Genomic DNA, 12,219 nt, shown 5'->3' with positions numbered 1-12,219 from the left:
AACTAATGCCATCAATGTTGTGTTTCATTCTCAAATAGAAAAGCACCTCCAAAGGACTTTTACACCCAGAATATACATTGTGCGTGACAACACATGAGGTTTCGGTCAATGTGAAGGATGCTGGAAATTATGATGTGTTCCTTCCAAATTTCTCTTGATCTCATCTTCAAAACAAAATCATTTCAATGGATGGCTTGTGGTTGACCTAAGTTTAGCTCCTCTGCCATGGCTCTGACCTCCAGATGAGTGCTCCAAATGTTACCTGAGGTGTGCCAGTGACAAATTGTGTGTGCCTCTACAACAGGATTGGTCATTTACAGATTCTTTGGGATTTTAAAGGGGCCACTTTTGCTGCCTACACTAACCTGTAGAGGCTCTGCAGTATCTTTAGTTTGTGAATATGGGGATATTTGAAACCTACCGCATGCAGTACAAATTCATCATGCCAAAAAAAGGCCTGAGCTGCTTCATTTGAAGTGCTCGGTAGAACGCAGTTTACCTTGTTGTAGAAGGTGTTGAGCTTCTTGTGTTGTTGGAGCTGCACTCGTCCAGCCAAGTGGAGAGCATTTCATCACACTCCTGACTGGTGTCACAGAATTCCCTACACCCATTAGCAATAATGCCGGTAGTTGCAAACGTGTTACAAGAAATTAACAGCGAGTTGTCAACCCCCTGATCTTTCCTTCTAGTAGTTGACCCAGGCTGCTTGGCTAAGCACTTTTATTTTTATTTATTTATTTTTTTGCAACAATTTTTATACCATTGGATGGGCAGGATATTCCATTGACAAGGTCATTTTTTAAAAAATTCATTTATGGGATGTGGGCTTCGCTGGCTGGGCCAGCATTTATTGCCCATCCCTGAAGGAGGAGGAGGAGGTGGTGGTGGTGGTGAGCTACCTTCTTGAACCACTGCAGTCCATGTGGTGAAGGTGTACCCATAGTGCTGTTAGGAAGGGAGTTCCAGGATTTTGACCCAGCTATGGTGAAGGAATAGCAATATATTTCCAAGCCAGGATAGTGAGTGGTTTGGAAGGGAACTTCTACGTGGTGGTTTTCTCATGTATCTGCTGCCCTTGTCCTTCAAGATGGTAGTAGTCGTGGGTTTGGAAGGTGCTGTCGAAGGAGCCTTGGCGAATTCCTGCAATGCATCTTGTAGATGGTACACGTTGCTACTGTGTGTTGATGGTTGAGGGAATGAATGTTTGTGGACAAGTGTAGCTTAAGCTCGATAGGACAACGTGCTCCTTCAGAGATCCAGCACTGATCTGATGGGTAGAATGTCCTCCAGTGCTGTAACCAATGATATTAGATACTCTGTCCATATCCTAGGCTTTCCCTGTCTATCATCCCAGCTGTGTATGATCTGATGGTGTTCCCTTCACAAGCCCCTGTCGAGGTGCTATGTGTTTGCCTTATTTCAATATTAACTGTGTGCAGTCTCTTTGACCTTATACTGTGACTGAGTGCTTGAGAAAGCAGTTCATACATCACCTTCCTCCCTCTTGAGACTTTGGCCTGCTCTGCAGAGCTCTTTCCATATCCAGAGTATTGATCTCAGTCAGACCTCCCACTCATACCATGCTAACTGGCACTAAGTCTCACTTTCTTATGCTGTGCTCAGCACTAAATTTCTTGGCGTTGTGGGTGTGTTTTCCATAGCCTGGCTCTTTCTTTTCCCAGGAAGCCTTCGTAAACGGCCTCAGCATACAATCTGGCAACGTGCTCTCTTTTCCCCAGCTGCTCTACAAAGGTGACAACTTTACACCCCTGGTGGCAGAAATGTTATTCTTGAATCTGCAGCCTTAGCTGAATGCAGCAATTTCTCAGTTGCAGGATCAACCTTGTGTACCTTTTTTTTTCCTGAGTGAGCTTGAGAATGAATGAAAATTTTTCAGAGCAAATGGATTTGCCATCCTCCTTCAAATTCCTCAGGAAGCGCACCCTTTTGTGAGCAGGGCTAGAAGGGGTGGAATGTACAGAAGAATGGGGAGAGAGCAGTCCCCTCGCGTGACTCAAGGGGTTCACACAGACTCGAGGGTCAAATGGCCTCCCTTTGCATTGTTACATACCATGATGACTCCAAAGCAGGATGGTGTGTTACTCAGCAAGGCTTGCAGGCAATGCTATTGTGAACTGGGACAATCAAGATTGTCTGTCTGTACAATTTGTTGCAGCATCAACTACAGTTGTCATCTGAAGCTTCATATGGCAATGTTCATTTAGTGAAATGCTTCCTTAGAGTAGATCAGGCAGGCATCAATTTGCCCTAAAATCCTGGAGCTGTGTAAAGTCTGAACAAGTGCATGACCTAGATGTTAAGTGTTCTGAATGGGTGCATCACATTTACAACACTTGCATTTGGCAGGGCAGTGATGAGTTCATTTTTGTTTTAAAGAAAGGAAACATGGGCTAGGGCGAGTCCTGAGCTCTGGTAATTAGGACACAAGTGATGTGGTGGGCAGATGCTGATACTGGTCAGATGGAATATTGGAAGTGGAGATGGAGGTGAAATGGGTGCTGTGCCACCACCAATTTTAACATCATTTTAACTTCCCAGTGTTTAATGCAGTTTGTTCGTGTAATACAGGATTAAGTTTAAAAACAAACACTGGAATATGACCTTGGAAACTCAAAAAAAGCCCAAATTTTTAAAGAGCACTACTCTGGTTTGGTTTTCCCTTTTCTTTAACAGTAAGATATGGAGCTGTAACATGGGCCTTCTAAGCAGTGACTCTTGGCAGAATGTTTAGTGGCCAGTTTCTGCTGTGTGATTTCTAGCATTTCCAGCGACTTTCTGCCCTGGGGTTTCACCTCAGCATACGTATTGTGCACCTCTTGTGCACACTTCACAAGCTTGCTACTGCCAGGATTACTACTTTTGCTTTACTTTGCAAAGTAAGCTACACTTGACTGATCCTCTGCTCAGTGCTAATTTTGCTGTTTGGATGGCGCTGAATATGCTAAAGTTCATCCAGAGGCATCCAAGTCCATGATATTACCCTCGCTGCTTAAGCAACACTTGGCCATAGGCACATACCTGCTGCATAATCCATTTGGTCAGCATCAGCCCTGATAATTTTTGTGTGTTAAATAAACCAATATCATTAGAGGATGATGGTAATACTCAAAAGTATAGCACGCGTGCAATTTCCCTTGTTCTCCAGTCTGAAGTCGCTGGCCATTAGTGACTGATACTGATAAACATTTTGATTATTATCAATGACTCAGAATCCTTGCATTTGAAGAACACTCTTTTTTGCAATTTGTGTGATTACATCTAATAATGACCCTGGAACAAATTCCAGGCAGATTCTGTGAATCTGCTTTTACAAGCTCCGCTCCTTCTTCCAATCACAGCACCTCTTGCAGATGGAGAGCTTCAAATGCAAAGGGGAATGAGCTGGTTGAGTGGGTGAACCTGCTGAAAGTAATGTCTGGGAAGAGTGGAATCAGATTAAAGCTTAACTGTTTTTATTGTTAATTCAACAATTTACAGACTTTATTACATCCTTTAGGAGGAAGGGACTTGCCTGAAGGTGGCAGCTCCAAGTTTTACTTCGCAGACTTTTTTTGTACAATTATCACATGAGAGATCTGGATTTTGCTCATCGTGTCCAGAGGTGAAATGAGAACTACCAGAATGTTGACTGAAGCTTTGCACTTTCACACCGATTTTAATTTGGCGGGGAGGTTTTCTTTCCGGGACAGAGATGAGCATTTTAGAAGATGCAGGCGGCAAATCAACTTGCAGATTCACACTGTCGGCACGAAGCTTAAATGACCAAATAGTGTCTATGGGGGAGAATTGTTGATACACGTACCTATAGGTCCTATAGGGTGTAATAGACAGAGATACCTTGATGTCAACTGACTCACAAGTTTCAGTTCCCAGCATGTGCACCTTTTGTATGGAAGCTCAGAGCTGGCAATGTGAATTCATAACTTGCACCTTTTATGGAGCCTGCTATTACATACTGACTCAGCTACAATTAACAATTAATGTTTTCAAAAGCACTTGAAGTTATTAAGCAATTAATTAATTAAGACATTAATTGCGTAAAAAGACAGACAATTAAGCACAGCTTGCTTTTGTGTCTGTCTGGGGGTTGAGTAACTGGAATTTTGATGTTGCTGAAATTGTCTGGAGTTGGATTCCAGACTTTGATTTTTCTTGCATCCCCTCCAAAACTTTCAAGAAAAGGATCATTAAAGGAAATTGCATGATGGTTCAAACCACAATGCAGGTGCTGTAGTGTCCGGACTGTCACATGACCGGCTGCGAGAGAAACACAGCTGGGAAGATGCTGGGTTAACAGCAGTGCAGTAATATTTTAACAGGAGCAATTACAGCACGAAGATATCGGGATTGGGAGGGTCCAAAATAACAGGCAACACTGAATTAACGCAAGAGTTATTTGAATTCATCTCTGAAAACAATACTGTTGTGACTTTCTTAATTCATTGGAGCACTTCTAATGCAGTAACTTTAAACTGGTGCTGAAAACTGACAGGTATGTTGGCTGTATATTTCTGCTCTGTTTCTCTGCAGCATCCTTCCTGCTGCACTAATACTGGTTTCAGGCTAGCTGAGCACTGATCAAACAATCAAACCATTACCAACTGAGGCAGGAGGGGATCTCCTAGAAAAGTTTCAGGTTCTCTTGACATATGAATGATTTCATATTTTGCAATTTACATTAACTAATGACGTGAATGTGTTCAATCCCAAGTACCAATACTTGATAGTAATGCAAAAGGGTTTCACCCTTACAGTAAACAGCTCTTAAACTGCTGTTGGAATTGATTTTTAGTTTCACCCTAGATGAAAGCCAATCCAGTAGATTCCAGATAAATTTTTCCATAAGCCCATTTTCATACTCATAGGTTGCTATATTATTCGATACGTAAACATTGCAAAGAATATGATCGAACCTCTCCAAAATATAGGATTGTGGGAGTGAACAAAGCATTTTGAGAAGCTCTTTGTCAGTATAAAAACTCGTGGTCTTAGATTGACAGGTGGCAATTAAACGGTGGAGTTATAATAGGCCCTGATATCTTGGAATGATTTAATAGTAAAAGACAGCCAAGAGTATAAACCGGTACCCAACACTTTCCCTTTCCATCCTCCTTTTTCACTGTCAGTGGTAAAGTAAGAGCTTTCAGCCCAGAGAGCAATTAGTGCAGAGGGATTACTGTACATTGAAAGACACGGCATGTCTAACCCAAGCAAACACTTTCAATGTTTCCTGTCATCCAGCCAGCAGTGATCTGCAGCTGGATATTATCATCTCCACACAGAATAGAATCATAGAAAGTTTATGGCACAAAGCGGCCACTTGGCCCATTGTGTCTGCTCGGGCTGAAAAACGAGCCACCCAGCCTAATCCCACTTTCCAGCATTTAGTCTGTAACCCTGCAGGTTCCGGCATTTTAAGGTGCATATCCAGACACGCTTTTAAATGAGTGTTTCTGCTTCTACTAATCTTCAAACTTCTTGATCATTCCCCCTACATTTACATCCAAATTATTAGATATACCTCAAAAAGCAGGGGATCTAATACACGTCAACCCACAAATGCAACTATTTATATGGAAGTATTTCTTCTAGAGCGGCTGAGGTGGGATGTGGTCGTGTTTTATGGAGAAGGTGATGGTTGGGACTGAGCACAAAAAGATCAGTTCTATTGATTTGAAATTTTCACTTGAACGGCATTGCAAAATAATAAAGTAATAACGAGCATCACTGCGGTCCTGCAGCTGAACCTTGTAGAGTTTAAAGACTTTCCATTCTGGAACTACCTCACTCATTAAAAATTGGTTCCAGTGTCATTATTAGACCTGCATGTTAAGGACTAGCTGACTACACCTTTTGTAGCCTTCATGTGTACTGTGTATGGAAAAGCCTCAAACCATCCTTGTTCCTGTGAAAGGTCTTTGCATTTTGGTGATGTTTCTTTAACAGGATGTGCACAGCAGCTTGACCAGCTCCAGCTCAAAGGATTTTCCCAGCAGTGGCTGCTCTCACTCCAGGCCTTTATCTGTACCTCAGATCAGCAGGAGCTGAATACAAGATTTGTGCCAGCAGGTACAGGCTAGGTTGGGAGTGGACAAAACTGCAGCATTTCAGGTTCTACTTGGAATTTACTCAGATATAAAGAGTCAAATGTTTCTCCTTTAGCAGCCACTACAAAAAGAGTACAGAGCACTGATCTATTACAGAGCATTGTAAACTGTGAGGAGGACAGTATAGAACTTCAAAAGAACATAGACAAGTTGGTAGAGTGGGCAGATAGGTGGCAGATGAAGCTCAATGCGGAGAAGCGTGAGGGGATGCACTTTGGTACAAAGAACATGGAGAGACAATATAAAATAAGGGGTACAATTCTTAAGGACGTGGCGGAGCAGAGGGATCGGGGTGTTTATGTGCATAGGTCATTGAAGGTGGCAGGACAGTGGTGCGAGCAGTTAGTAAAGCATGCAGTATCCTGGGCTTTATTAAGAGGAGCATAGAGTACAAGAGTGGAGAGGTTATGCTGAGCTCATATAAGATGCTATTTAGCCCTCAGCTGGAGTATTGTGTCCAGCTCTGGGCACCACACTATAGAACGGATGTGAACACATTGGAGAGAGTGCAGAAGAGGTTTACAAATATGTCTCCGGGGTAAGAAACTTCAGTTACGAAGATAGATTGGAAACGTTGGGACTGTTCTCCTTGGAGAAGAGAAGGCTAAGAGGAGATTTGATAGAGGTGTTCAAAATCATGAGGGGGCTGGATAGAGTAGATAGGAAGAATCTGTTCCCGCTCTGAAAAGGATCGAGACCGAGAGAGCACAGGTTTAAAGTGATTTACAAAAGAAGCAAACGTGATGTGAGAAAAATCTTTTTCACACAGCGAGTGGTTCGAGTATGGAATGCACTGCCTGGAAGTGTGGTGGAGGCAGGTTCAATCGAGGCATTCAAGAGGATTATCACTAGATGATTATTTGAATAGAAACAATGTGCAAGGGTAAGGGGAAAAGGGAGGAGAATGGTGCTAAGTCATAATGCTCATTCGGAGAGCTGGTGTAAATATGATGGGCCAAATGGTCTCCTTCTGAACCCTAACAATTCTGTGATTCTGTGACATTATCTGATTGGTTTTCCTTGTGGGAACTTTTATGTTTTTCATTCTAATGGTTCAGTTTCTGCTGTGTTTCTCAACCAAGAGGCAATCATTTCTATTCCTGCTCGCTACTGGATGGTGCAAAATACTTCAATCAATTAAATATTTTTGAAGTGCTGATATCTGTTGTGATGCTGGAAATGGTGTGTCAGTTAATTTACTCACAGCAAAGTCCCACATACAGAAATGACATCATGACAAATAATGTTTTCAGTAATGTTGGTTGAAGGAGAAATATTGGCCAGGAGACCAGGGAGAATTCGGCCACTCTTTCTTGAATAGTGCCATGGAATATTTTGCATCCAGTTATGATGTTAGCTGGAATATCTGCTCAATTCTCTGGGGTGATACTAGATCTCACACAACCCTCTTCCCACAGAAAAACAGCAGTTTAGAGGTCTACTAATGGAAGTCAAATTACTTTTGGTTATTTTAATGGACTATCTCTTTAAATCTATGAGCAGTGGGCAGCCCAGCTCCACAAGCTTTTCACACATAATCTGGAAACAGGCTTTTTATTGGGGTGTGGGGAGCTGTGTAGCTGTTGGGATGAGGCTCTTTGTCAGAACACAGTACTCTCCAAACAAAGGGTCAAAGGGACTCGAAATGTTAGCTGTGTTTCTCTCTCCACAGATGCTGCTGGACCTGCTGAGCTTTTCCAGCATTTTTTGTTCTTGTTTCAGATTTCTATCTGCATCCAGCATCCATCAGCAGTATTTTGCATTTACTCTCTGATCAAATCATGAGTTGTCTGCAATTTTCCGTTTGAATGTCAGACCTGATCTGCAGGGTGTCTTTGTTTTCAATGTGTCTCACTTCTCACTTCCTTGCATGTCTGACCTATCCACATGTTCTTTGTTTTGCTAATGTCTTTAATTTCTTCAATGCTTCTTTCCATTGTTTCCATCTCACTCAACAATGCAGCAGTTTACATCACAGAAACGAGCTGAGATAATTTCACTTTGGGTACAATCGGGAAATTGCACGGGAAGAACACTTGAAATTGTGCAGGTTAGGTTAGGCTTCTGGCCACCAATTCATTTGGAAAATCATGAATGCAAAATCTCCCTGAACCAACGCAACAAGGCAGAATAATAAAAAGTAACTTTATTTTCTCTGTATTCCTTGATGCATTTGAATGGTAGGTGACAGATAATGTTTCAGTGATATATCTGAAACTGGTTTATTGTAATAAAATGAGAATTTGTAATCTGGGTGACCAGTTGTCCCTGAGTAAGCTGATTTAAAATGGCAGAAAAAAAATTATACTGAACCACTTAATTGTTTCATTGGGACACATCAGTAAGTTTCTTATTAAATTAAACAATTCTGATGCGACAAAAACTTTTAAAACATGCCGATGTCCACTACATGCTTTAACCTGGTCTTGCAGGGTATAGCAGAATGGTGCAACTCCCCTGTTTACGATGAGCAGATGTAACAGTCAACAGAACAATGTTTTTACAGCTGCCTGACCATGCTTTACATTTCTTCTGAAACTGCTCCTCATTAAGAGTTGCTTTTCTCACCTTCAATGTGCCATTTACATGTGGGTATTTGCGCTGAAGTTCAGCTCAGGGCCTTGCAATTTTTCTCCTGTGCAGCTAGGCCAGACACTGCCCCCTGTTGGATTTCTGTGCAACTGCAGGCACAACCACACTAAGGCAGTTGTCCACGTTAGAAAATAGGGTGACAGCACCTGTACCCCGCTTCACCCTGTTGGCTGCAGTTTCTTTTGCCTGTGCCAGCCTTCCTATCCTTTGTGCTGTACTCTCCTTCCCTCCACTTTCCTCAGCACAGCCTTAGCGAACCCAAGACCACGGCTCATTCTTCTAAACTCCAGAAAATATTGGCCACTCCATTCAATCTTTACTGAACCATTGTTGCATCCCTACTATGGAAAATATATCCTTCATTTGGTGAGGAGACCAAAACAATGGTACACAATACTCTGGGTATGATCTCGCCAAAGCTCCGTTTGTTGCAGCAAGAATTCATGTAAACACAAATAAGGATCCTCGGCTTTATAAATTGAGGCGTGGAGTCCAAAGGGAAGGAAGTTATGCCAAACCGTTATGATACACTGGTTAGGCTACAGCTGAAGGAACAGGAAGTGACGGAAGGTAAGAAATGCTTTATCTGATTGTGCTGTGCAGCAACACAAAGGTTGACAATTCTTCAGGTGTGAACCCTGGTGAGCACCACTGATCTTTTCCAACTATTAAACCACTGTCCAATAGCACAGAGTGAAATGTGCTCCTGTTACATTTTCCTGAAACTGAAGTCGGTTAAACACAGCAGCCCATGTTGAGCAATGTACATTGAGTTTGGCTGCTGGGTAGTGATGCAGCAATGATGTCATTAGCACAGTGACCTAAGACGCCCCAATGCTCAGGCCCAAGAATCCAGGCCCAAGTGTCACTCCGTGCTGAGATTCTACCTCTTCCCGGTGTTGGGAAGAATGGATATGGCTATGTTACCAGAGAACGCTCCATTCAGTTGGAACCTGCTGTATCACCTATCCCTTGTGGAACAGTTTATGCAGAAAAACCTGTTGACCACAAGTCCATCAGGCAGTGGGCTGCACATATTGTAATGTGGTCCTGCGGGAAAAGGAGATAGTGAATGCTGTCGGGTGGTTTCCTGAGCTGACTGTCAAAGTAATTTGGAAGAATGCCTCATCACCAAAACTTTCAAATTAGCATTAGGATGTAGCTTGGCTGATAGTGACAAAGGCCCTCCCCATCATGTGCATGACGGGTGTGGACACCTGCCTCATCAGCTTGGATCAGGAGAAGGCCTTTGACAGAATACCGCACACCTACATGGTGGAAGTGCTCTCCAAAATGGGGTTTGGGGAGGGAATTCGAAATTGGATCCAACTGCTCTACACTAACATCAGTAGCGCAGTCTCAATCAATGGGTGGGAATCAGATAGCTTTCCGATTAAATCTGGAGTCAGGCAGGGCTGCCCTCTCTCTCCTGTCCTGTTTGTCTGTTGCATAGAACCCTTTACTGAGTCCATCAGGAAGGGTTCAGGCATAAGAGGAGTGACAATCCCAGGCAGTGGAGGCACTCAGGCCAAAGCCTCCCTGTACATGGACGACGTCGCCGTCTTCTGCTCGGATCCGCTGTCGGTGCGCAGACTGATGCACGTCTGCGACCAGTTCGAACTGGCCTCGGGAGCCAAGGTAAATCGTGGGAAGAGCGTGGCCATGTTCTTTGGGAACTGGGCTGACCGATCCTTTGTCCCCTTCACTGTCAGGGCTGACGGCCTGAAGGTGCTGGGGATATGGTTCGGAGGGACCGGGGCATGCGTTAGAAACTGGAAGGAGCGAGTGGCTATGGTGAAGAGGAAACTGGGCATGTGGGAGCGACGCTCCCTCTCCATTGCGGGTAAGAACCTGGTCATCAGGTGTGAGGTACTCTCGCTGTTGCTGTACGTGGCGCAGGTCTGGCCCATTCCAGACTCCTGCGCGACGGCGATCACTCGAGCCATCTTCCGCTTTATCTGGAGGTCGAAAATGGATCGTGTCCGCAGGGACGCGATGTACAAGCCTCTAGATAAAGGGGGAAAAAACGTGCCCAACATCGCCCTCATACTGATGGCCACCTTTGTGTGCGGCTGCATCAAGCGGTGCGTAGACCCTCAGTACGCAAACACCAAGTGTCACTACGTGCTGAGGTTCTACCTGTCCCCGGTGTTGCGAAGGATGGGTCTGGCCACGCTGCCGCGGAACGCTCCAAGTAGTTGGACCGTGCCGTACCACCTGTCCCTGGTGGAAAAATTGATGCAGAAAAACACCTTTGACCACAAGTCCATCAGGCAGTGGTCAGCACGTAACGTCCTAGAGGCCCTGAGGGAAAAGGAGAGGGTGGACCCTGTGGGATGGTTCCCCGAGCAGACTGTCAAAGTCATTTGGCAGAATGCCTCATCGCCAGAACTTTCCAACAAGCACCAAGACGTAGCTTGGCTGGTGGTGAGAAAGGCCCACCCCGTCAGATCCTTCCTACACGCCAGGAGGCTCACCCCCTCTGCACGTTGCCCTCGAGGCGGCTGTGGTGGGGAAGAGACCGTTGTTCACCTCCTTGTGGATTGTGCCTTTGCAAAGAAAGTCTGGAGAGAGATGCAGTGGTTGCTGTCGAGGTTCATCCCGAGCAGTTCTGTGACACAGGACTCTGTGCTCTACGGGCTGTTCCCAGGGACACACACCGAGACAAACATCGACTGTAGCTGGAGGATCATCAACTCGGTGAAAGAGGCGCTTTGGTCTGCCCGAAACTTGTTGGTCTTCCAGCACAAAGAGTTGTCCCCGACCGATTGTTGCGGACTGGCACAATCCAAAGTCCAGGACTACGTGCTGAGGGACGCACTAAAGCTTGGGGCAGCTGCCGCAAAGGCGCAATGGGGAAGGGTCGCTGTCTAAGACCTTTCTACCACAGCGCACCGAGAGACTGGGAACTGTTTAGAGCCCCTCGGGCTGTACAGATCAAAATGAAAGGCTGTAAATGATTGTAATATTGTTTGTACTGATGCACCTGGTGATACATTTTGTAAAAGTTTAACCTGGATTGTACCCTTGTAATGTTGTTTTTGAAATGGTTTTGAATGTGATTGAAGATATTTTATAAATAAAGTATATTTTTACAAAACAAAAAAAAAAAAATCTGTTCTTATCAGTTTAATATCTGATACGTCCCTTATCTGGGGACCATATATTAAATTGATTTTTGGAGCAGGGAGATGGAATAGGGGCTTGCTCCGTCCACTCCACGCATCGACCCGGTATTGCAGTATCTCTGGGAATGGTGCACCACCCCTTTCCAGGGGATTTTCAATGCTAAAAATAGTTTTCTTACAAACATCTGCTTTCTTTACTTTTCAACATGCACATCTTTCAAAACACAACTTTCTTTCTTTCTCATCGCTTCTCGGCCTTTTGGCTAACATCAAGTGTTGCAGGGGCGACACCATGGTCCTGCCAAGGCAAGGTCGGGATGGAAGGGCGATAACCAATCGCAATCCAAATCCATACCGTGGGTTACCTATCA

General features: G+C 44.2%; 1 pseudogene; it reads left to right on the top strand.

The window, feature by feature from the left end:
- Window positions 1–11,806: 11,806 nt before the first annotated feature.
- Window positions 11,807–11,987, top strand: LOC144675372 (U2 spliceosomal RNA; annotated as a pseudogene).
- Window positions 11,988–12,219: the final 232 nt, after the last annotated feature.

Source organism: Cetorhinus maximus, unplaced genomic scaffold (genome assembly GCF_964194155.1).
Source record: "Cetorhinus maximus unplaced genomic scaffold, sCetMax3.hap1.1 HAP1_SCAFFOLD_979, whole genome shotgun sequence".
NCBI lineage: Eukaryota > Metazoa > Chordata > Chondrichthyes > Lamniformes > Cetorhinidae > Cetorhinus > Cetorhinus maximus.
The sequence above is the reverse complement of the archived record's forward strand: the minus strand, read 5'-3'. Positions and strand labels throughout refer to the sequence as shown.